The sequence below is a fragment of the Phascolarctos cinereus genome, unplaced genomic scaffold, assembly GCF_003287225.1.
Source record: "Phascolarctos cinereus isolate Bilbo 61053 unplaced genomic scaffold, phaCin_HiC Scaffold_2;HRSCAF=192, whole genome shotgun sequence".
NCBI classification, from domain to species: Eukaryota; Metazoa; Chordata; class Mammalia; order Diprotodontia; family Phascolarctidae; genus Phascolarctos; species Phascolarctos cinereus.
Genome location: NW_027555625.1, coordinates 135,592,351 through 135,616,427, shown reverse-complemented (window position 1 = coordinate 135,616,427; position 24,077 = coordinate 135,592,351). Strand labels below are relative to the sequence as shown.

The 24,077-nt window shown below is 40.3% G+C and overlaps 1 long non-coding RNA gene across 2 annotated transcripts; it reads left to right on the top strand.

Moving 5' to 3' along the window:
* The first annotated feature begins 4,940 nt into the window (after positions 1-4,940).
* LOC110196417 (uncharacterized) lies at positions 4,941-23,370 on the top strand. 2 transcript variants are annotated; one of them, XR_002321198.2, is made up of 3 exons: positions 4,941-5,029; positions 22,464-22,542; positions 23,232-23,370. It is a non-coding gene; the product is annotated as an uncharacterized LOC110196417 (long non-coding RNA). The 2 variants fall into 2 exon arrangements; XR_002321199.2 differs by lacking the exon at positions 22,464-22,542.
* The last annotated feature ends 707 nt before the right edge of the window (positions 23,371-24,077 follow it).

Below are 24,077 nucleotides of genomic sequence, written 5' to 3'. Positions count from 1 at the left end.
AAACATGCCTTATCGGTATCCAAATCCCGCCAATGCATACCCACGGCAGGCCCTATGGGCTACAGTACGTGGTCTACTGTACTGTACTGTACTGTCTACAACGTGAGTTGTAACTGAAAAATTTCTGAATTTGGTTAGGTTGGTTAGTCAGTAAGTTAACAAGCCCCTACTATGTGCCAGGCACTCTGAATCACACAATCTGTTGCTAGGCCCCTCCTCAAAGCCCTTCCATCTTGGTGTCTGCTGACGTATCCTTCAAGAAACCATGGCGTACCAGGATATCAGAATGGGACTTTTTTTTTTCTCAGAGTAGGACCTAATTTTTAAAATTGATAGCATAGGGAATGGACATTTGATTTCATTGATCAAAGTTACTCTCAGATGAGGAAGTGTCCTCTACTAACGCAAGTTAGCACCTTTTCTGTAATTTATAGTCTTAGAGGGCTGCCTAGAGCCTTGAGAGGCTATCACTTGCCCAGGGTCATACATCCAGTTCTTGTCAGAGGGAGGACTTCAACCCAGGTCTTCTCGGCACCAAGGTCATCTCAATCTACCTCACTATACTACCTCTCTTTTTATTGATTTCTTTTGTTTTCATGCTGCCTTCACTTCCAAATGTATCTCTCCTCCTCCCCAATCCAGAGAGCCAGGCCTTGTTACAAAGAAAAAGAAAGAGAGAAAAAAATCAATAAAACTAATAGATTAATCAAGTAGGACAGTATATAATAATAGCTAATAGAGGTAGCTAGGTGGTATAATGGATAAAGTGCTGGACCTGGAATTAGGAAGATCTGAGTTTGAATCTAGCTTCAAGATACTTACATCTATATGATCCTGGGCAAGTCATTTAACCTCTATCTACCTCAGTTTCCTCATTGTAAAATGGGGATAATAAGAGCACCTCAGGGGTGTTGTGAGGATCAATGGAGATAATATTTACAAAGCACTTAGCCCAGTGCCTGCCACATAGTCTGTGCTATACAAATGTTATAATTTTTATTTTATAAATGCTAACCATTGTTATACAGTATTTAAGGTTTGTAATACATTTATGTACACTATCCCATTTGATACTTATAGAAATTCTATGAGGTAGGCGCTATTATCATCTCCATTTTACAGATGAGAAAACTGAGGCAGAGAGCGATTTGGTGAAATGTCCAGAGTCTCACAGCTAGTAAGTGTATGATGCTGGATTTGAACTCAGCTCCTCCTAAATCTAGTTTAGGACCCTACCCTACCCTTTAATCCACCTAGATGTTTATATGTAGTATTCCATACCTATTCTCCTTCTACCCTAAAACCCCTTCAAAGAAGAGGGGAAAGAGCCCCTCTTACAAAGACAAAAACCAAACCAAGTCCCTGCCTTACAGAGTTAAAAAGACAGCTGGACAAGACAATATGCACGCACATAAGTATTACACATGTTCAAGGCTAGTCTCCTAACCCTCACTCACACTGGCAGGTTGGCTCCCCAAAAGGCAGTTGTCATATCACTACACTGAGGGGCGTCTTCCCCCTCAGGGTTCTAGGAGATCTTGAGGGGTCTGGGGATGTGAGATTTGTCCAGTGTTTTAGGTCATAAGCCTACCATGTGTAATTTTCTCATGATTATCAGTTGATATTATCAGTTGAGCTTCCATTTTAAAGAGGATGCCCAGGCCACTCATGTCTTCATTCTTCTCCAGGCTGCGTTCCTGCCTTTCCTCCTGGACTTTCTCTACAATGCCCCCACTCTGAGTAGCTGCATTCCCCACCCCATCCCCCACTGTCCCCCTGTATTGAGCTTCCTTCTATGTTCTGACTTAGAATATAAACACCTTGCAGTCAGGGGCTGTCTTTCTTTCTGCTTGTATTTGTATTTCCAGTGATTCGTGCTGTGCCTGGTACTTGGTAATTGCTTACCTAAGCCCTCGTTGACTTCTTGATATCAGTTAGACAGTCATACTTAATTAGCTGTTAGAAAGGGTAGTTATGCAGTTAGGTGGCACAGTGGATAAAGCACCGGCCCTGAAGTCAGGAAGACCCGAGTTCAAATCCGACCTCAGACCAAACACTTGACACTAGCTGTGTGACCCTGGGCAAATCACTTAACCCAAATTGCCTAAAAAAAAAAAGATGCATGGAAACAAAAGAGCTTAGCATCTAGTTAGTAAGAGATCTGTTCTGTGAAATACTAAGCAAACAACATGGCTAATATGGAAATATGTTTTGCATGACTTCACATGTATAATTGACATCATATTGCTTGCCTTCCCAATGAGTTGGAGGGAGGGAGAAAATTTGGAACTCAAAATTTTTTAAGAAATAAATTTAAAATTAAAGGGAAAAAATAAAATAAAATACAAAGCAAAATCACCATCAGATACTAGCCTCCCACCAGTATGCCAGGATCTTTGCCCTTTCCCTTCCCCTCCCAGTGAGTCAGTCTCTCTCCCTCCCCCATCCCCTCCCCTCCCCGGTCAGCTGGGCCAGTTTCGAGCCAGCTTCATACTGCTTTGCACCAGGCACCAGGTATGATTTCTGGTACTTGCCCTAGGCACAAAAGGCCCTATTTCTGACGCTGCTGATGTATTCTGAATAAGGAAATATTTGCGTGGAAAATTTTTCTCTCTCTTTTTTTTAAAACTCTTTGTTTACCTTTTATTTCATATTCCAAATACCACCCCCCCTCCCTCCCATTCTATAAAATTTTGGTTCCTTCAGAGGCGTTTTTCTGCCAAAGCCAGTGTTAGAAGACAGCTGCTGCCACATTGCTGAGTTCATGTTTGGAAAGGGCTTTGAGAGTCTTGACTGGAACGGGCTGCACAAACGCGGGATGTTATTTCTAAGCTGCTGCTGGGAGGGAGGGGAAGGGACAGGGAGGGGAACCCTCCTGGGGTTCCTTGAGCAGCAGGAGATTAAGGGTCAGGGGAAGAAGGAGATTACGAACAATTTCCTGAGGCTCTGGAGGGAGCAAATCCACGGGTCTAGGGAGGGATTGTGGCTTTGAAGCCCCCTCACTGCCATGGTAGACTAGAAGACTGCAGGGTGCACGTGGAACTGTCTCTCATACCCCCGCGGTAATCCTGGGTTATAGAGATCAGCAAATGCTGTGTTATGTGTCATCCTGATAAGAATTTCAATGAGACTCATTTCCATGAGACCCATTTTCTGGGAGATTCAGGGCTTGGACACAAGAATGAATGAATGAATGAATGAATGAATGAATGAATGAATGAATGAATGACCTTTTATTAAATATTTATTAGGTGTCAAACACTGTGGGTAAGTGCTTGGGCATACAAATACAAATCCAATAGTCTCTATCCTCAAGGAGCTGACATTCTAAAAGGAGAAGACAAAGGAGGTAAGGGGAGAGAGGGATTGCTTCTGATTTTTTTTTAATCTAGTCTCTTCCATAGACCAATTTTTCCTATTAAAAAAAAAACCTAATAACAAATAGTTTTGAACATTAATGCTTTAGAACATTTTGGGTTCTGAAAGTGTCATCTTTCATTGATTCCTATTTAAAAAAATATTTCCTTAGGATTCTGGATCTTTTGTTCCTCCAAATAAATTTTTTAAAAATACTTTTTTCTAGCTCTATAAAGTACCCCTTGGTAGTTTGATTGGCATAGAAGAACAAATCATTTTCAAAATAAAAATTATAAACTATAAATGAAAGTATGCTCCAAAGCATCAACAGTAGGAAAAATGCAAATTTAAAAAAAACTGAGATTTTCCTTTCATACAATGCACATTGGCAAAGATGATGCAACAGAGACAGTTGGTGTTGGAGGGTATGTGAAAAGACAGGTACACTGATGCATTATAGATGAAGCTGCAAAGTAGGTCAAGCATCATGGATTTAAATTTGGAATTATGTAAGAAAGATTACTAAGCTGCATATACCCTCTCATGCAGTGATCCCATTACTGTGCATACACCCCAAGGAAATCAAGCACAGAAAAAAAGTACAATGAATAGCAGAATATTCATAGTAGTATTCTTTGGCTTGGAACTGGAAACAAAGTGGGTGCCCACAGATCAGGCAGTGACTAAAAAATCAATGGCATGTGAATGTAATAGAATACTATCAGGCTGTAAACATGATAAATATAAGGGATTCTGAGAAACATGGGAAGATTTTTAAAAATCTTAATTGATATCTTTTGTTTTTATAATACTTTAATTTCTGAATGTTTCCCTCTTCCCCATTCCCAACCCTATCACTGAGCTATGACAAAACATGAGATGATTTATATAAGTAGATGCAGAATGAAATAAGCCTAACCATGAGAACAATATACACAATAACTACAGCAACATAAATGAGAAAAAGACACTAGAAGGTAGTCAAACTCAGTAATTGAAAATCTAACAAACATGCCAGAGAACAGGTAAGGAAACATAGCTCTTCTGTCACAACAGGAAGGCTGGAAGAATACTTGGACAGAACATTTAGGTACATTGTCAGATACAATCACTGTGCTGGATGTGTTTTACTTAATTGTTTCTCTTTTTTATGACTGAGGGTTCTTTCTTGGGTGTGTTGTTCAAGTGACCGATATAAAGATGAATAATTTATTATGCTAGATGGGGCCCAGGTAAAACTATTTCCAGTTCTTTGCTATCACAAGAACAGATGTTACAAATATTTTGGTACGTACGGGTCATTTTGCTCTTTCTTTGATCATTTTAGGGTGTAGACTTAGTAGTAATATCATTGGGTCAAAGAGCACACACACTTTTGTGTACTAGCATACATTTGATAACAAGGTAAATTGCTTTCCAGCATGACTGGACCAATTCACAGTTCCACCAACCATGCATTAATGTAAGTCACTTCTGCTATGATGCTTATCTTGAAAATGTAAATTTGTTCCAATGTAATTGGTATATTAGGGAACAATGTGAGTATAACATGGATTTATTATTTAATTATCCTCAATTTTTATCATTTAGAAGCATCAAGAATACAGAAAACCTGCAAGCTGCAACCCTTCAGACATCTACTTCCCAAGCAAACTTCAAATCTTTTTTTAAGGTAAAATGCTATATTTTACTCTATAGGTTCTGATGTTCTGGTACAGTAGAAGCTGTAGGTGGAGGAGGGCTGGTCTAAACCCATGCACACCATCCCCAATCCTCATCTTCAGCCCCGCTGCCCCTCCCAACCCCCAGTTTAGATAGGGTTGTTTTATTTTGCCAGCCCCCTGCCCCTTAGGAACCAGGGCATGGGTGAAGCAGCAGCCTAAGACCTCAGATATACAGTTTTTAAGTGGTTGTCCCCAAATTCCATTTTTCCCATAAACCTGTGCACAATTTTACATGGTTTAATGATTTTCAGGGATGTATATATTATGTTATCGAAGAATTGACTGTTCCAGTTTCCCCACAGCCCCTCCAGCATTTGTCATTTTCCCTTTTTTTTTTTTATCACTTTTGCCAATCTGCAGATCTTTCTCTTTCTAACTTCTCTCACATGCGATGTAAATTCTTCTTGGTAGGATTATTTGATCTGAACCCTTTAATTAGTTCTAGAAAATAGAGAGAATGGCCAATAGAATGGTTCTCTCTAATAACTTTACAATTGGAGTCATGAGATTTTGAACTCGGTCTCAGAGGGCATAGTGATAAACTTGTCCTCTTGATCTGAGGTACTCCTATGAAAATACATTAGCATTGATTGACATTGGTTTGACATTGTCTCTGAAATGAGTGTCATTTAGTACGTGAAAATTTTATTCAGAACCCTATCTCTTCTAGCATCAATCTCTGAATCGCTGCCTAATTTATGGGGATACATATCTATGATTTTATGTAGAGAAATCTGGTGTGAAAACACCCAACCTACACTTGGTAGATCATTCATTAATTAGTAATTTGTAATCCTAGAGAGTTGCCTGGGCTGCTAAAAGGTTAAGTGAGTTGCCAGGTCTTCTCAACTCCAAGACTGGCACATATTCCACACTATCTCCATAATAATAACTCACCTAGATCCCTTCCTCTAACTCACAATATCACCTTGTGACCTATGACTGAAAGTGTTCTCTATTCTTGTAACACAGTCATCACTGACCAACCCTTTAGCGTCCTTTGTCCCCAAGACTTCAAGCAGTTTACAGCACAGTCCAAATGTACAACTTTCCCCCAGGGTTCAATACAAATGCTAATGCACCAGACGTCCCAGAACTGCATTGCTCTATCTAAAGAGGTGTCACCCAGCTCTCTTACTTGCCTGCCAGTTCTCCTTTCCTCCTGTCTTTCCTCAGATATCACACTGCATAATAGGCCAACTCAAAGAATCGTGCTTTTACTATTTTTATCCACTGCCTTAGGCAGCCTGCAAGTGGGAAAGATGCTGGTGACCTCATTAGGGCTATTGGCAGAAGTTGATACCTCCCTGTACCAGAGATTAATTGTCTTGCCTTTCTGAATGTAATGCCATTGTTCAGCATAATTATTTAACTATATCTAGGCCTTGGTTTGTATGATTGGATCAATGTTATTAATGTAATTTTTAATGCAATTTTTGCCTTAATGTACTTTTTCTTGGGGTCAACTTCGCTAATCTTTCTCTTTCTAACTTCTCCCACATTTGATGTAAATTCTTCTTGGTAGAAATTATTTGATCTAGTTCTTTTAATTAGGTCCAGAAAATGAGAGGCAGCTAAGGTGGCATAGTAGATAGAGTGCTGGACCTGGAGTCAGAAAGACTCATCTTCCTGTGTTCAAATCCGGCCTCAGACACATTAACACTTACTAGCTGTGTGACCCTGGACAAGTCACTTAACCCTATTTGCCTCAGTTTCCTCATCTGTAAAATGAGCTGGAAAAGGAAATGGCAAAGAAAATGGTATCTCTGCCAAGAAAACCCCAAATGCGATCACAAAGAGTCAGATACAACCAAAACAACTGAACAACAACAAGTAAATGAGAATGACCACTGGAATGGTTTGATGGTACATTTTAATGTACTTTTCTAATGAATTTTCAAGACAATTACAAATATACATTAACTTTGATATTCAAAAAGTTGTACTGAAAGAAGATTAGACTGGGAGTCAGGAATTCCATGTTCTAGTCCTAACTGCCTTTCATTTGCTATGTGACCTTGGGCAAGTCAGTTGATCTCTTTAGGCCTCAGTTTTATCTTCAGTGAAATAAAAAGTTTGAACTAAACAATCTCTAAAGTACCTTTAAGCTTTTATGTTCTATGAATCTTTCCTAGTTTTCAAGTCAATTTAAGATATTAACAGCTTTGCCATGATCTGTCTTTATAAATCTTAGGGCATCCATATACCCTAGGGTATCCATAGGGCAGTTAAATGGCACAGTGGATAGTGCACTGGGCCTGGAGTCAGGAAGACCTGAGTTCAAATCCAGTCTCAGATACTTAGTAGCCGTGTGACTCTAGGTAAGCCACTTTACCATGTTTGCCTCAGTTTTCTCATGTGTAAAATGAGCTGGAGAAGGAAATGGCAAACCACTCCAATATCTCTTCCAAGAAAACCCCAAATGGGGCACAAAGAGTTGAACACGACTGTAAATGACTGAACAACAACAAATCTTGTATCCGTGGTGTATTAATTCATAGAGTATCTATTTTATCATGAGACTTTAATTTTCAGAAAAATTAATTAGAATATAAAGAGTAAGAAAAATTTACGAACTCTACAGGGAGACTGAGACTAGAGAGAACTATGATATGAGAGAATATTAAGAGAGGAATGTAACCTGAGTCCCAAAGTTCATCGGAATGGGACTCTCTCCTCATTGATAGAGATCAATGCCCCACACCTGCAGAGCTGGTAAGATGAGGAGAGAAGAGATCCAGTCTGTTGAATCTCTTTGGGTTCTTCTGGCTTCCAGCCTTGAGAGAGAAGATGGACAATGCCAACCCTAGTTCAGATTGTTGAAAAGAGAAAAAGACTCTGGGAGGAAGTCAACATGAGAGAAAGTGGCGATCTCCATCATGTCTCTATCTCCAGCTTGCTACGCTAGAGACTTCAGGGAATTTTTCTCCTTGGGTGAGATCTGGGACTCTCTCTCTCAGTTGAGCTGTGTTACTTCATTCACAATGGGAGCTCCTTCACTCTGTACTGTTGGTATATATTCTCCTATGCATACTTTCTCTGATTTTTATTTTGCTATCGACTTAGATAAATGAGTTCATTTGGTTTATGTGTTCATTATGGAACTCCTGCTCCCATGCTCTTCAGCATATTGTTTTCCAAGGTATTGTCAGATGCCTTCAACAAGGATGAAACAGCATCAAGATCTGCTTCTGCATTAATGCTAAACTATTTAACTTGAAAAGGATACAAGCCAAGACTAAAGTGGAGGGAGAGTTAGTATATGATTTTTTTGTTCACAGATGATTGTGTACTCAGTGCAGCCTCTGAGGCTGAGACGCAACAAAGCATGGATTGATTCTCTGCCACTTGTGCTAATTTTGGCCTAACAATTAGCAGCGAGAAAACAGAGGTTCTCCACCTGCCAGCATTGTACCACGCATATATGGAACCATAAGTTATAGCAAATGGAGAAATATTGAATGCTGTGGATAAGTTCACTTACTTTAGCAGTATACTTTCCAGGAATATACACGTAGATGATGAGGTTGACATGCACATTGCCAGAGCTAGCTCAGTGTTTGGTAGACTCTGGAGGAAAGTGTGAGACAGAAGAGATATTAGGCTGTTTATCACACTAAAAATCTACAGAGCCATTGTGCTGACCTCATTGTTGTATGCCTGTGAAACCTAGACAGTCTACCAGTGCCATGCCAGGAAATTGAACCGATTCCATTTGAATTATCTTAGGAAGATTCTGAAGGTCACCTGGCAAGAAAAAGTACCAGATATGGAGATCCTTTCTTGAGCCGGACTGCCAGACATTCAAACTCCACTGTAGAGAGCACAACTCCAATAGGTTGGCCATGTTGTTTGAATACCAAACCTACAATTGCTTAATGCTTAAAAGACTATTTTACAGAGAACTCACATAAGGCAAGTGTTCACATATAAAGACACTCTCACGGTTTCACTAAAGAACTTTGGAATTGATTTTGAGAGATGGGAAACACTAACACAGGATCATCGAGCATAGCATGCCTGCATCAAAGAATGTTCTGTGCTCAATGAGCAAAGCAGAATTGCGGTAGCTCAAAAGAAACGTGAGACGCACAAATTTAGAGACATCTCCCTCCCAGAGGGTCATACAGACCATTTGTGTCCAACCTGTAGTAGAGCTTTCTGAGCTCATAATGGTATGATCAGCCACAGCTGGTCACAGTATACCTTGACCCTCACATTGTGTTGTCATTTTGATCCTCTTTGAGCACAAAGGACAAACAATAACACTTATGGAACTGCTCTTTGATGGAAAGCCAAGTCTTGAACAGGAAGCTTGGGGCTCTCCTTCCCCTGTTAAAGAACAGGGATCAATAACTTAGCTTGAACCTGAACATCCTGGATTGACAACATTTAAGGGAGCAGACCAAGCTAATTCTAGCGCAGTACCTCTTCTCTCAGAGAAGAGCAGAGGGGCCAGCCTCTAGTTCCTAACCTCTTATTTTTCCTCCTGGTAGGAACTGTTGTCGTTGTGTTTGTCTTTTGTTCTCAAAGAGGACCATGACATCAGGGAGATGATGTCATGACTTGCAATTGACTTTGATTTGAGTGAGGGAACTGTGCAAGGTCACCAGACTCACTTTCTCCTCCAGAGCCATCTGGGTCCAGTGGCCAGATATTCATCAGAATGACTGGAGATGGCCCAGGATGCAATGGGAAACCCTGGCCCTTTTAAGCTAAGGTCTAAGTCTTCATTGGAGAAGAGTGTGGGGAGGAGATTCTAGATATGTATCTAGTCTGGCCTCCTTCCTTGTATTACAGGAACAAAACCAGTTTCCTAAAAAAAAGGCTCTGAGTTAAGAGGGAGGGGTGGCTAGAGAAAGTGAACTAGAGCTGAATAAGAAGACAACTGAGAAAGTGATTTGGAGAGCTTTGGAATAATGAAGACCAGAGTTCAAATTTGGGATAATTTAAGTGAAAGTTGAAGGAGAATGACTTGAGTTGAAGGAGGCAAAAAAGAAAGGCTCTATTTGAAGGAGGAAAATGATTAAGGAGAAGAACCTATCAGGAAGAAGAAGAGGGAAGCCAGATAAGTAAGAAAGAATAAGTAAGATTATAAATAGATAAGAAGTTAGTGAGAGAAAGGAAAGAGAGCTGGATGTGGTTATCTGTGTGTAAACCAAGTGATAGTTACCTACTAGCCCTTTGGATTTAAAATTAATTGAATGGCTAGATCCAACGGTAGGTTACTAATGGTTAAATGTGGGAGAAATTTTTCAGTAGAATGTCCCAGGAATCTGTACTTGTCTCTATGCTATTTTAGCATTTTTATCTGTGATTTGGCAAAAGGCATAGATACTATCTTGTCAATTTTGCAGATGGCACAGAATTGCAAGGGATAATTAATGACACTGAATGGCAGTCAGGATCCAAAAAGTTCTTAATAGGTTAGAACACTGAACTAAGTCTAAGATGAAATTTAAAAGGGACAAATGTAATGTCTATCACATGGGTTCAAAAAATAGTCTTCACAAATAGAAGACTGGAGATGAACGGTTAGATAGGAGTTTGAAAAAGTTCTGGGGTACAAGATATAAAATAAACTCACATAAATCATCAGCATTTCTATATTTTACCAACAAGGTCCAGCAGCAAGAAATAGAAAAAGAAATTCCATTTAAAATAATTGTAGATAATATAAAATATTTGGGAGTCTACCTGCCAAGACAAACCCAGGAACTATATGAACATAATTATAAAACACTTTTCACACAAATAAAGTCGGATCTAAACAATTGGAAAAATATAAATTGCTCATCAGTTGGCTGCCAATATAATAAAAATGACAATTTACCTAAGTTAATCTGCTAATTCAGTGCCATGGTAATCAAACTACCAAAAATTATTTTGTAGAGCTAGAAAAAACAGTAACAAAATTCACCTGGAAGAAATAAGGTCAAGAATATCAAGAGAGTCTATGAGAAAAAAAATGTGAAGGAAGATGACCTAGCAGTACCAGACCTCAAACTGTATTATAAAGCAGTAATAATCAAAACAATTGGGTACTGGCTAAAATATAGGTGGATCAGTGCAATAGATTAGGGACACAATACACAGTAGTAAATGACCATAGTAGCCTACTATTTGATAAATGCAAAGATCTAAGCTTTTGGGACAAGAACTCAATATTTGACAAAAATTGCTGGGAAAACTGGAAAGCAGTTTGGCAGAAACCAGGTATAGACCACATGCTGTATACCAAGATAATGTCAAAATGGGTATATGATTTAGACAAAAGAGGTAATACTTTTAGCAAATTAGGAGAGACGGGAATATTTTACCTGTCAGATCTATGGATAAGGGAAGACTTTATGACAAAATAAAAGATAGAGAGCATTATTGAATGCAAAATGGATAATTTTGGTTACAAGTTAGAAAGCTTTTTCACAGACAAAATCCATGTAGCCAAGATTAGAAGGAAAACAGAAAACTGGGGGAGGGAGGAGAATTTAAAGCAAGTTTCTCTGATAAAGGCCTAATTTCTCTCATATGTATTGAGAATTGAGTCATATTTATAAGAATACAAGTCATTCCCCAATTGAAAAATGGTCAAAGGATGTGAACAGGAAGTTTTCAGAAGAAGAAATCAAAGGTATCTATAGTCATGAAAAAATGCTCTAAAACACTATTGATTAGATAAATGCAAATTAAAACAACTCTGATGTATCACCTCACATCTATCAGACTGGCTAACATGACAGAAAAGGAAAAGAATAAATGTTAGAGGGATGTGGAAAAATTGGGACACTAGTGAACTGTTGGTAGAATTGTGAACTGATCCAACCATTCTAGAGGGAAATTCTGGACCACGTCCAAAGGGCTATAAAACTGTGCATGCCCTTTGACTTAGTAATACCACTCCTATGTCTGTATTCCAAAGAGATAAAAAAAAAAGAAAAAGACCAATATGTACAAAAATATTTATAGGAGCTCTTTTGTGGTAGCAAAGCATTGGAAATTGAGGGGATGCCTATTAGTTGGGGAATGGCTGAACAAGTTATGATATATGATTATGATGGAATACTAACGTGCTATGAGAAATGATGAGCAGAACTCTTTCAGAAAAGGCTGGAAAGACTTATATGGATTAATGCAACGTGAAGCTAGCAGAATCAGGAGAACATTGTACACAGAATAAGGAACATTGTGTGATGATCAATTGTAAATGACTTAGCTATTCTTAGCAATTCAGTGATCCAGGACAATTCCAAAGGACTCATGCTGAAAAATACTATCCACCTCCAGAGGGAGAATTCTGAGTATAAATTGAATTGAAGTATCATTTTCTCACTTTCTTTTTCTTGTCACGGTAACTAGTATGGAGGTACATTTTGCATGATTTCACATGTATAATTGATATCGTAATGCTTGTCTTCACAGTGTGTGTGGGAGGAGCTGGAGGGAGAGAATTTGGAACTCAAAAAAATTTTTTTAAAAGAATGCTAAAATAAATAAATAAATTTTGAAAAAAGAGTAAACAAAAAAACAAAAAACAGAACCATCCAAAACCATCACGGGCTGCCTCTGGAAGAAGAGAGTTCTTCTGCACTAGAGGTCGTTAAGCAAACGATGCTTGACCACCTGTCGGAAGTGTTGTAGAGGGGAATCTTATTCAAGTTTGGGTTGGACTCCATGGCCTCTGAGGTCCCTTGTAACTCTGTGATTCTATGATAATATTGTAATTTTATAAGACTTTTGGATCTCTTGGTGGTTTAGAAATCAAATATGTTGGTATGGTGCTGATAGTGACAAGTTCATGGGAAAGAGCCAGAGGGAAAGCCGTCTCCTATTTGACATGAAACACATACACTATACACATTCATCAGTCAATTATATGTGGTGGAGACTTTTCAAAACACTTCCTCTCCCACCTAATGAATATGTACTACGTGGGGAACACTGAATTCCCCCCTTAGCTCTCAATAAACAATCAACAGCGTCTGATGTCTATAATTTAGCATTTAACAGTCTATACTTATGATTAAATTGTGGATGAATCCACAGCCGCATAATCCTTAGAAGTTGCACAATATTTGCCACCATTATTACTTAGCTCATCATTCATCAGAATGATCCAGGATCCCAGCCATGCTGGCGGGTCATGCCGTGGGAGAGCCTGGTGATAGGAAGCAAAATCAGGATCATAGGGTCATAGTTGTAAAGCTGAGAGAAAGCTTAGAGATCATGTAGGCCAACTCCTTCATTTTACAGATGAGGAAACTGAGACTTATAAAGGAAAGTGACCTATTCAGGGTTATATCAGTAATAAATCGATTAGTTAGGATTTCAATCCAACTTGAACATATTTAAGTGGAACTCATTATATTTGCTCCTAAAGCCACTTTTCCTCCAGATTTACCCATTTCCATAAAGGATGCCACCATCCTTTACAGGCACAGGTTTGCAAACTTAGAGTTGTCCTTGACTCTTCATGCTTTCTTTTCTCCCTCCTCCAAAGTTGCCAAGTCTTGTTGATTCTACCTCCACAGCATCTTTAGTATCTATCTCTTCTTCACTCACATGGCCATCACCCTAGTTCAGGCCCTTAGTGTTTTTTACCAGGAGAATTCCAATAGCCTTGGACTCCTAAATCTCCTCTCTTTTATTCATCCTCCACACAGCTAGAAAAATAATCTCCCTAAAGTAAAAGTCTGACCATGTCATTGCTCTGCTTAAGAACAATCAGTGGTTCCCTACTGACTCTAGAATAAAATACAGACTCCTCAGCTGGGCTTTTAAAGTCCTTGACAATTTGTCTCCAGTCTACCTTTCCAGACTTATTTCACAGTACTATACTTCCTTTAAGGCACTCTCTGCTCCAATCAAACTGCCTTGCTATTCCTAGAATTTGGCCTACTCTCTCTTGCCTCCCAGTTTTTGTACAGGCTGTCTCACACGCTTAGAATGCACTTCCTCCTTACCCCTGTCTCTTAGAATCCTAGCCTTTTTCTAAGGCTTCACTCAGTTGTCACCTCCCTTGAAAATCCTTTACTAACCTCTCCAGTTGTTAATGCTCTCTCCTTTCTCAAATCATATTGTATTTACTAATTTCTTAAAAAGTTGTTTCATCTAATAAAATGTCAGTCTCTTGAGGACAGGAACTGATTTTTTTTTTAATCTTTGCATCCTCAGCACTGAGCACCTTACATTCTTCATTGTAGGCACTTAATACTTAAATGAATGAATGACTTTAATTCAATCATGATTTCTTTTTTTTCTTTTCCCAATTACAAATAGTTATTTCTTTTATTGAGACACTTGTAGGAAAAATATTAGAATTAAATAAAAAGTGTTAAAATAGTTCTTAAAAAGAAAATATTATTTTTCTTTTTTTTGAATGGGAAATTCTTTTTTAATTTTTATTAATTAATTTATTTATTTTTCACTTTCAACACTCACTTCCATAAGATTTTGATTTTCTCCTCCTCCCTTCTCTCCCCTCTTCCCAAAACGGCATGTAATGTGATACAGGCTCTACATATACATTCATATTAAACACATTTCCACATTAGTCATGTTGTAAAGAAGAATTAGAACCAATGAGAAAGAAGAAACAAAATGGAAAAAAAAGAGAAAGCAAATAGTATGCTTTGACCTGCATTCAGACTCCATAGTTTTTTCTTTGGATGTGGATAGCATTATCCATCATGAGTCCTTTGGAGTTGTCTTAGATCCTTGCATTGCTGAGAAGAGCTAAGTTTATCAAAGCTGGTCATCACACAATGTTGCTGTCACTGTGTACAATGCTCTCCTGGTTCTGCTCACTTCACCCACTATCCGTTCATGTAAGTCTTTCCAGGTTTTTCTGAAGTCTACCTGCTCATCATTTCTCATAGCACAACAGTATTCCATTACATTCATATACCACAATTTGTTCAGCCATTCCCCAATTGATGGGCTTCCGCTCAACTTCCAATTCTTGGCCACCACAAAAAAGAGCTGCTATAAATATTTTTTACATGTGGGTCCTTTTCCCATGTTTAAGATCTCTTTGGGACATAGACTTAGAAGTGGTATTGCTGGGTCAAAGGGTATGCATAGTTTTATAGCCCTTTGGGCATGGTTCCAAATTGCTCTCCAGAATAGTTGGACCAGTTCACAACTCTACCAAGAATGGATTAGTGTTTCAGTTTTCCCACATCTTCTCCAATATTTGTCATTTTCCTGTTTTGTCATCTGATAGGTGTGAGGTGGTACCTCAGAGTTGTTTTGATTTGCATTTCTCTAATCAATAGTGATTTAGAGCATTTTTTCATAGGACTATAGATAACTTCAATTTCTTCCTCTGAAAACTGCTTTTTCATATACTTTGACCATTTATCAATTGGGGAATGACTTGTATTCTTATAAATTGGACTCAGTTCTCTATATATTTTAGAAATGAGGCCTTTATCAGAGACACTAGCTGTAAAAATTGTTTCCCAGCTTTCTGCTTCTCTTCTAATCATGGTTGCACTGGCTTTGTTTGTGCAAAAAGCTTTTCAATTTAATGTAATCAAAATGATCAATTTTGCATTCCATAATGGTCTCTATTTCTTGTTTAATCATAAATTCTTCCATTCTCCATAGATCTGACAGGTAAGTTATTCCTTGCTCTCCTAGTTTGCTTATAGTAGCCTTTATATCTAAGTTATGTTCAATCAGGATTTCTTAAGAATATGCTGTGTGCAAGGTCTCCTTTGCCAGGCACTAGAAGTAATACAAATATTAAAAAAAAAATACCATCTTCCCTGCCCTTTAGGAGCTTACAATCTAGCGGAGAGTGAGGGAGATAGGACCCATAACCAATGGAGGGATTCAGACAAAATGCTCTAGAAGAGGGAGAAAAAACATCAAGATAGTATCAAATGCTATAGAAAGGTCAGGAAAGAGGAAGATTAGAGAAAGGCTATTGGTTTTGGCAACTGAAGTCCCCAGAGACCATAGGAGAGAACAGTTTCAATAAAGTAGAGGTGAGAATCGCCATGAATCACCTGCCTTGGCTCACTGTCCTCTGTCTAGTCAAAGACTGGGAACTTCTCAGGTTTACTTGGATCTAATATTCAATTGCTGCTGTGCTAATAGAAAGCTTAGTAAGTAATATCATAGCATCAGTAAAAGCCTCTAATTGGAAGAGAAATAAAAACATAAAACAAGAGAAACACTCTTAGCATTCATTCCTCAAATGAGTACCCTCCACTCTTCTCTTTTGTAAAAATTTTCTTTTACTCTGAACTTAAGAAATAAAACAAGCATTTCCATAACATAGTAGAATAGAAAAAGAGATGATTGCACATGAAACTGCAAATCTAATACGTACAACTTGCTCTTCCTCTGAAATATATAATAAAGTTATCATGTAACTTTTTTCTTTTTTTCCCCTCTCTACCCCCCCAGAGATGGTGACCATTAGACACAAATATATGTGTGTGTGTGTGTGTGTGTGTATTATATATATGTAAAACCATTTTATGCATACTTCTATTTATCAGTTCTTTCTCTGGAAGCAGATAGCATCTTCTTTTATAGATCCTTTGTAGTAAATTAGGTTATTTATAATAGTCAAAATGTCTTTGTCACTCAATGTTGTTCTTAAAACAATATTGCTGTTACTGTATACAATGTTGTCTTGGTTCTGCTCACCTTTCTTTTCATTATTTTATGCAAGTCTATCCATGTTTTTCTATCATCACCCTACTACTCTGCTACAAGAAATGATGAGCTCAATAATCTTCTTTCCTGTTGTTATCTAGGGTTGACAATTTTCCCCTCCAGATTCCTGCCTGCAAATGGGCAAAAACAGGGTTCTAAACCTGAGAACATTCCTGAAAGATCTCATCATAAGTCAGGATCTAGATCAAAGGTTCTTAATGCACAAGCTCGCAAGGGCATTCGTGTGTGTGTGTGTGTGTGTGTGTGTGTGTGTGTGTGTGTGTGTGTGTATGTGTGTTGGACCCTCAGAGAGTCGGGTAAATCCTATGGACCCCTTCACAGAATCCACAGAATCATGTTTTTAAATGGATAAAATAAAATACATAGGATGGCAAAGGAAACTATATTGAAATACACTTATCAAAAGAGTCAAGGTTCCAAGTCCATAGATTCTCTTAAAAACTAGGCACTCCTACATGCTCTTAGTCAATTTAAGCTCCAGTCATCATTTCACATTTGGAGGCAGCTCTCCAAGCTACTTGTTGGCAGGGGCAGACTCTGGTATTTTCTGTAGTCCAATAGGCTCTCCTCTTCCTCATGGCTTAACCAGCAGCCAGCTCCTAGTAGTTCATCCAGTGTCCTGCTGCTGGTTGGTTCTCCAGCTTGGGACCCACTGCTATTCACGGCTTAGCTTCTATTTCCTTCTTCTTCGTCCACCAGCTCTGACTTTATCTCATGGGAATGTGAAGTATTTCCACTCCCTCCGCTGCCCACAATTAGGTCCAACTCTTGGGGCCTGGGGCCCCGGGGGAAGTGTAGTTCCTAATTGGATGAGCTGATATTTGCTGGAAAGTATAATGGAAAGTATAGGCTTGTTTGCATCTGACCCTATAAAAATAAAATCCAAATTGTGAGGAGGTGAGGAATGAATGTGTCGCAAAGAAACAGAAGCAGTGAGAGTAGACTACTTTTCCTACAAGTTTAACAGCTAGATGACATAGTGGGCTTGGAGTCAGGAAGATCTGAATTCAAATCCAGCCTCAGACATTTAATAGCTGTGACCTTGGACAAGTCACTTAACTTCTGTTTGCCTTAGTTTCCTCATCTGTAAAATAGGGATAATAATAGCACCCACCTCCCAGGACTGTTGTAAGGATCAAATGAAATCATATTTGTAAAGTACTTAACACAGTGCCTGGCACATAACAAGTGGTATTTAAATGTTAGACATTATTATTGGCATATTATATCAAACAATATCTTAAGGCAGGGCAGGATCAAGGGAATTTTTTTAAGGATGTAAATCATGTTTGTAGGCAGCTAAAGACCCATATTCTTCACAAAGCCTTTCTCAGTCCCTCTTAATGATAGCGCCTTCCCTCGGTTGATTATCTCCAACTTACTTGTATATAACTAGTTTGAATGTAGTTATTTGCATGTCATCTGCCCCATTGGATTGTAAACTCCTTGAGAGCAGGGCTTGTCTTTTGCCTTTTTTATACCCCCAGCACTCAGCCCAGTGCAAGGCACATGGTAGGCACTTAATGCTTGTTGACCAACTGACAGAGGAGAAAACATAAAGAGAGGAAAATGAAGAAACTGAAGAAAAGTATTAAGGGAGAAGAAGTTGAGGGGATGAGTGGAACAAGGTCACCTTAAAGTGATGAGAGAAGATGAGTTAGGGCACAGTGCAGTGGCTAGTCTTGGCAAAGGATGCCTCATCCGCTGAGACTAGAGAAAGGGAGGGGGGGGGCGGGCACATAGCAAGGTTCTGAGGAAAACAGCAGGAGACAGAAAAGCTTGAGGACAGCCTCCATCCTGTCAGTAAAATGGGACGGGAAGCGAGTGGGCTTGAAGGCAGAGGAGACGGTTTAGAAGAGTCACTATGGGCTCTGCAATAGGAGTTCAAACAGATGACTTAGAGAACAAGAGCGAGATGGCGGCAGGGGCATCTTAAGTCCTACACTTACACGGTGGCTCCACACACGTCCACCTGGGCACCCAGACTTCTGGCCTCTGGGCCAGTGAGACGTTTGGAGAGATAGAACCCAAAACCAGCTTCCGTGAGCCAGGGCTGGGGATCCGGGAAAGAATGAGTGAGTCCACCGTTAGAAAGCACGAGAGAGGAAGAATTACTCATGTTGCGACTTTCAGCTTCCTCACATTATTAGGGATTGTTGTTCAATTGTTTCAGTCACGTCTGACTCTTTGGGACCCTATTTGGGGTTTTCTTGGCAAAGACACTGGAGTGGTTTGCCATTTCCTTCTCCAGCCCATTTTACAGATGAGGGAACCAAGGCAAAGAGGGTTAAAGGACTTGCCCAGCGTCGCACAGCTAATAAGTGTCTGAGGCTACATTTGGACTCAGGTCTTCCTGACTCCAGACCAAGCACTCTATCCAATACAACACCCACCTTCCCTTCATGAGGGGTTACTTTATACTAAAGATGAATGACTTCTTTAGCAAATTGAAGCCTAGATTCTAAGGAATGAGACAGAGAAAAGGAGGATATTTAATTTATTCAGGGCTTCGCTTTCAGGATCATCACTGAAGGAAATACAGATGCTAGACACTGATTCTCTTGGTGGAACTTACAATCTAAAGGAAACAAATCAATAGGTCAGTAATAGGGTACTGTGCTAAGTGCGGGGGATTCAAAAAGGGGCAAAAGGCAGTCTTAGTCCTTTGCCCTTGAGGAATTCACAATATGTAAAGGAATAAGAAACAAAAGGGATTACTGGTCTTTCCTACCTTTAATCTTCCCTTCTCCGGGGAATCTATCCTTCCCACACTTTCCAAAATAATCTTTTTTTTATAATATTTTTCCCCATTACATGTTAAAACAATTTTTAACATTTACCAAAAGAATGTTACCATATCACTCCCTTGCTCAAAAAACCTACCGTGGCACCCTATTCCCGCTAAGATAAAATACTAACTCCACAGCCTGGCATCTAGGTCCCTGTGACAATGTGGCTCCGACCTACCTTTCCAATCTTCCTTCACATTATTTCCCTCTGCGCACATTCCGGCTCTAGCCGTTCCCCACACTGGACGTGCCATCCCCTGCCAAGGTATTGACATTGCCTGTCCCCCGTGGCTAGAATGATCTCCTTGCGTATTGCCACATTTCAGATTCCTTCTCTGGGAAGACTGGTCTTTGACCAGCAGCCCTACTCCAGAAAGCCCTGAATGCCACCACTGAAAATAAAGGTCAGGTAACAGAGTAGTCAGCTAACTGTGGAGCCCCTAAATTCCCAAGTCAGACTGTGTAGACTCTTCACGGCCTCTCTGCTTGAACTTCTGCCTTTTGGGCTCCGAGCTGCTTTTCAGGACCTCCCCTCTGTAAGGAGCTACGTTCATCCTCACTTTCTGTTGTTCGACCTCACTTGAACTGAGCCCTCTGAAACCACTCTACTCGCCTACAGGTCCCATTCCAATTAGCCACATAGACAAGGCACGGCCGGTCTTTTGCCCAGGCAATGGCCAGGCTTTCAAAACCGTCAAGAAGAAACTGATTCCCACTTCATAAAGGGAGTAGCCTCATCTTTGCAGTTAAACACAGCTAGGTGGCGCCATAGGGTATAGAGCACTGGGCCTGGAGTCAGGAAGACTCATCTTTCTGAGTTCCAATTTGGCCTCAGACGCTCCCTGCGTGACCCTGGACAAGTCACTTCACCCTGTTTGCCTCAGTTTCCTCATCTATAAAATGGGCTGGAAAAAGAAATGGCAAATCACTCCAGTATCTTTGCCAAGAAAACCCCAAATGGGGTCATGAAGAGTCGGACGCGACTGAAAAACGACTGAACACCACCCCCATAATCTGCCCTGCGCGTTCTGTGACGACATTCTGGTTTTCTGGGCTAAGGGGGTTGGTCAAACCCTGATTTCCCTATGCTTGCCTGCATCTTGTACGGCTGGCAACCTCGGACTTTTTGCCTTTCAAACAAGTCCCAGTTTTTGTCCTCGGTGACCCCGTGGCCGGCGCTTCTGCCTGCAGTATCACCCGGCATTTCCAGTTTGGCACCCCGGTCAGAGACAGGTTTACAGACGCCTTTCGCCCAGCTAGTGGATTTTGGCCAACTGGAGCCCCAGGGGCCGGCAGCAAATGAGAAGACAGGGCAAAGTACGGGGATCCCAGGACAGGGGGCAAGCAGTCGGTCCACATGAGGAACCGTGCCTGGTCTGTGTGCTCCTCCCCTCTGACCTCCAGTATACAACACCCTCGGTTTGCAGAGCGTGAGCTGAAGAATGGCAGAGCTTCAGTTAGTGAGCCTTTCTCAGAGGTGGAAGGCATCCTAAGAGGGGCAGGGTGGCCCGGTGGACTAAGGCAGAAGACCTGGGCTCTTGACTTGGCAGTTCTCAGAACCCCCATGTTCTCCTCTTTTCCCCTACTGTCCCCGTCTCCACCAGAGTCCCTCTCTTCCTTCAAGGCCAGACTGCAGGGGTGGGGAACCTGTGGCCTCGAGGCCACATGCAGCCCTCTAGGTCCTCAAGTGTGGCCCTTTGACTGAATCCAAACTTCACGGAACAAATTCCCTTCATAAAAGGATTTACAGAATCCTGTAAAACTTGGACTCGGTCAAAAGGCCGCCACACTCGAGGACCTAGAGCCATATGTGGCCTCGAGGCCGCAGGTTCCCCACCCCTGGCCCAGAGCATAGGCCACCTCTCCCATGAAGCTTTTCCTGATGTCCAGCAGGTCAGAGTGATCCCTCCCTCTTCAAACTTCTCACAGTATTTTGCTGAGATTTCTCCTCGCTTACTCAATGCTCCTTCATATCATAGCTGTGAGGCAGCTAGGTGGGAGAGCAGAGAGAAAGCTGGACCTAGAGCCAGGAAGACTTGCATTTAAATCTGACCTCAAACACTTATTAGCTAGCCGTGTGACCCTGGGCAAGTCACTTAACTCCTGTCTGCCTCAGTTTCCTCATCTATAAAATGGGAATAATAGTAATAGCACCTATCTCTCAGGGTTGTTGTAAGGATCAAATGAGATAGTATTTATAAAGTGCTTTGCAAACCTTAAAGTGATATATAAATGCTGGCTATTATCAACATGTGTACTTCCCACCTTACCTCTCCACCGCACCACCCCCTTTAAATTCAAAGGATTGTAGATACAGAGCTAAAAAGAACCTCAGATACCATCTTGTCTAGACCTTTCATTTTATACATTAGTGAACTTACATTCAGTAAGGTATTTTGATATGTGTTTCAATTGGAATTCTATTATATTTTATTTTATAATCTAAAAATGTTGTTCTGAGAAGGGGCCATAGGCTTTGCTAGACTGCCAAAGGAGCCCATAACTCAAAAAAGGTTAAGAACTATATGTCTGAGGTCTATTATTATTATTATATTAATTAATTAATAATATAATAATTACAATCAATATATTATTATTAATAATCAATGAATTCATTGATTGAGATGTATTCTCACCCAGTTAAGGTATCTGGGCTAAAATGGGATGGGGTCATTTCAACTTTAACCTAACACTTTGAGGATGACTAACATTTATATAGCATATACTATGTGCCAGGCCTGTGCTAAATGCTTTTGCAACTATTATCTTATTTGATCCTCACAACAATCCTGTGAAATAGGTGCTATTATTATTACTCCCATTTTACAGTTAAGAAAAGTGAGAATGAGTCAAGTTAAATGACTTGCCTTAGGATTTGAACTCAGGTTTTCTTATCTTCCAGGTTGACACTCTATTACACTATTGCAGAAGATTTTTTTAAAAAGTGGAGTTTAAAGGATTTGCCTGTGGCTGCAGAGCTAGTAAGTGGTGGAGCCAGGATTAGAATCCAGATCTTTTGAATGAGGCAATTGTGGTATGATGAAAAGAGCCCTGGACTTTGGAGTCAGAGGAGTCACCAACTGGCCGGAACAACTCAAATTGGCTGCCATTGTGCATAAAATAGAGCCGCTAAGGCAGTCTTTACAATCTCTATTTCCCACCACCAGGCCCTCCCAAAGGCACCAAGATGCTGCCTGCTGTCCTGGCAGGGCCCCGAGACTCATTCTAATAAACGGGGAGCTCAACCTCTGTGGAAAATATTATGCAACTTCTAAGGCCTGTGGTGATGTGGACTTATCCACAGTTTAATCATCTCTGGGGTTGTTAAGCACTAGATTATAGATAACAGCAGTCGTTGATTGTTTATTGAAACCCACAAGGCCAGCTCAATGTTCCAGAGGGACTTACAGTGCCGGGGATTTGCATTGGAGGCGGATGGGAAGGGGGAGCTTTCTTTGAAAAGCAAGCCCTCCCCTGCCAACGTAATTGACTCTGATGAATACCTACAGTGCGTGGGCTTCTTGTCAGATAGGAGCTGGCTTTCCCTCTGATTCTTTCCCATGAACTTGACATGCTCTGTGGGACAAGCGACCACAACAGTTGCTCAATTTCTTCTTGACTGAATTCTGCTCAAATCCTCAGCAATTAATTATGGTCCTCTCCCTTCTAGGCAATCCCGTCTGAGCTGTTTAATCACTTAGCCGTGGGATTTGACTGATTCCAACTTCTGGAAGAAAAATATCATTAAGGTTTCAGTGATGGGAATGTCAGTTCCACATTCTTGCTTTTAAGATGTCTTACAATAGTAATGATCATGATTATCTATTTTATGCATGAAGAAAGGAAGATGCAGAATTTTTTTTTAGTCCAAAGGCATCTCAGTAGCATCCATCTATTCCACCCCTCCATCCCCCAGAAACCCAAAAGAAGTTCTCACTAGAAGATGCCCAACAAATGGTTGAATCAGGTGATGTTCCAAGTCAGTGACCCAAAGGATATTAGAAATAATTTTCTAATAAACCAGTATGTCAGAAGGAAGGTGTTTGGCAAACTGGAAAGCAATGTGGGCTATTATTTTCCATAGCTGTTTAAAACCTCTGAGGAAGACCATGCACAGAGTGTGGCTGGCTGCGGTGACAGTGTGGGATCATGGAAGAATACTAAAATTGGAGCTTCTTGATTATAGATTAGAACCTGGACATAACCTCCGAGGTCAACTATTCTAGAGATATCAAGCTTGCAACTGCAATTCTCCCAGAGCTCAAGAACCTGATTAAAATGGAATTGAGAAATCTTTAACAAAATAAATAAAGATACAATACAACATAGATGATGTTAATTTGTGGTTTTCTAAGTCAAGGTGGGACGGGCAATTTTTTCTAATTGAGTTTGATGTCACTGTACTGGTCCATCCTCCACATTTTGCAGAGGAGGAAACACGTAGTTAGTGACAAAGCCAGCCCTTGAACCCAGGTCCTCTGACTCAAAAGCCAGTGTTCTTTCCATCACACCACAC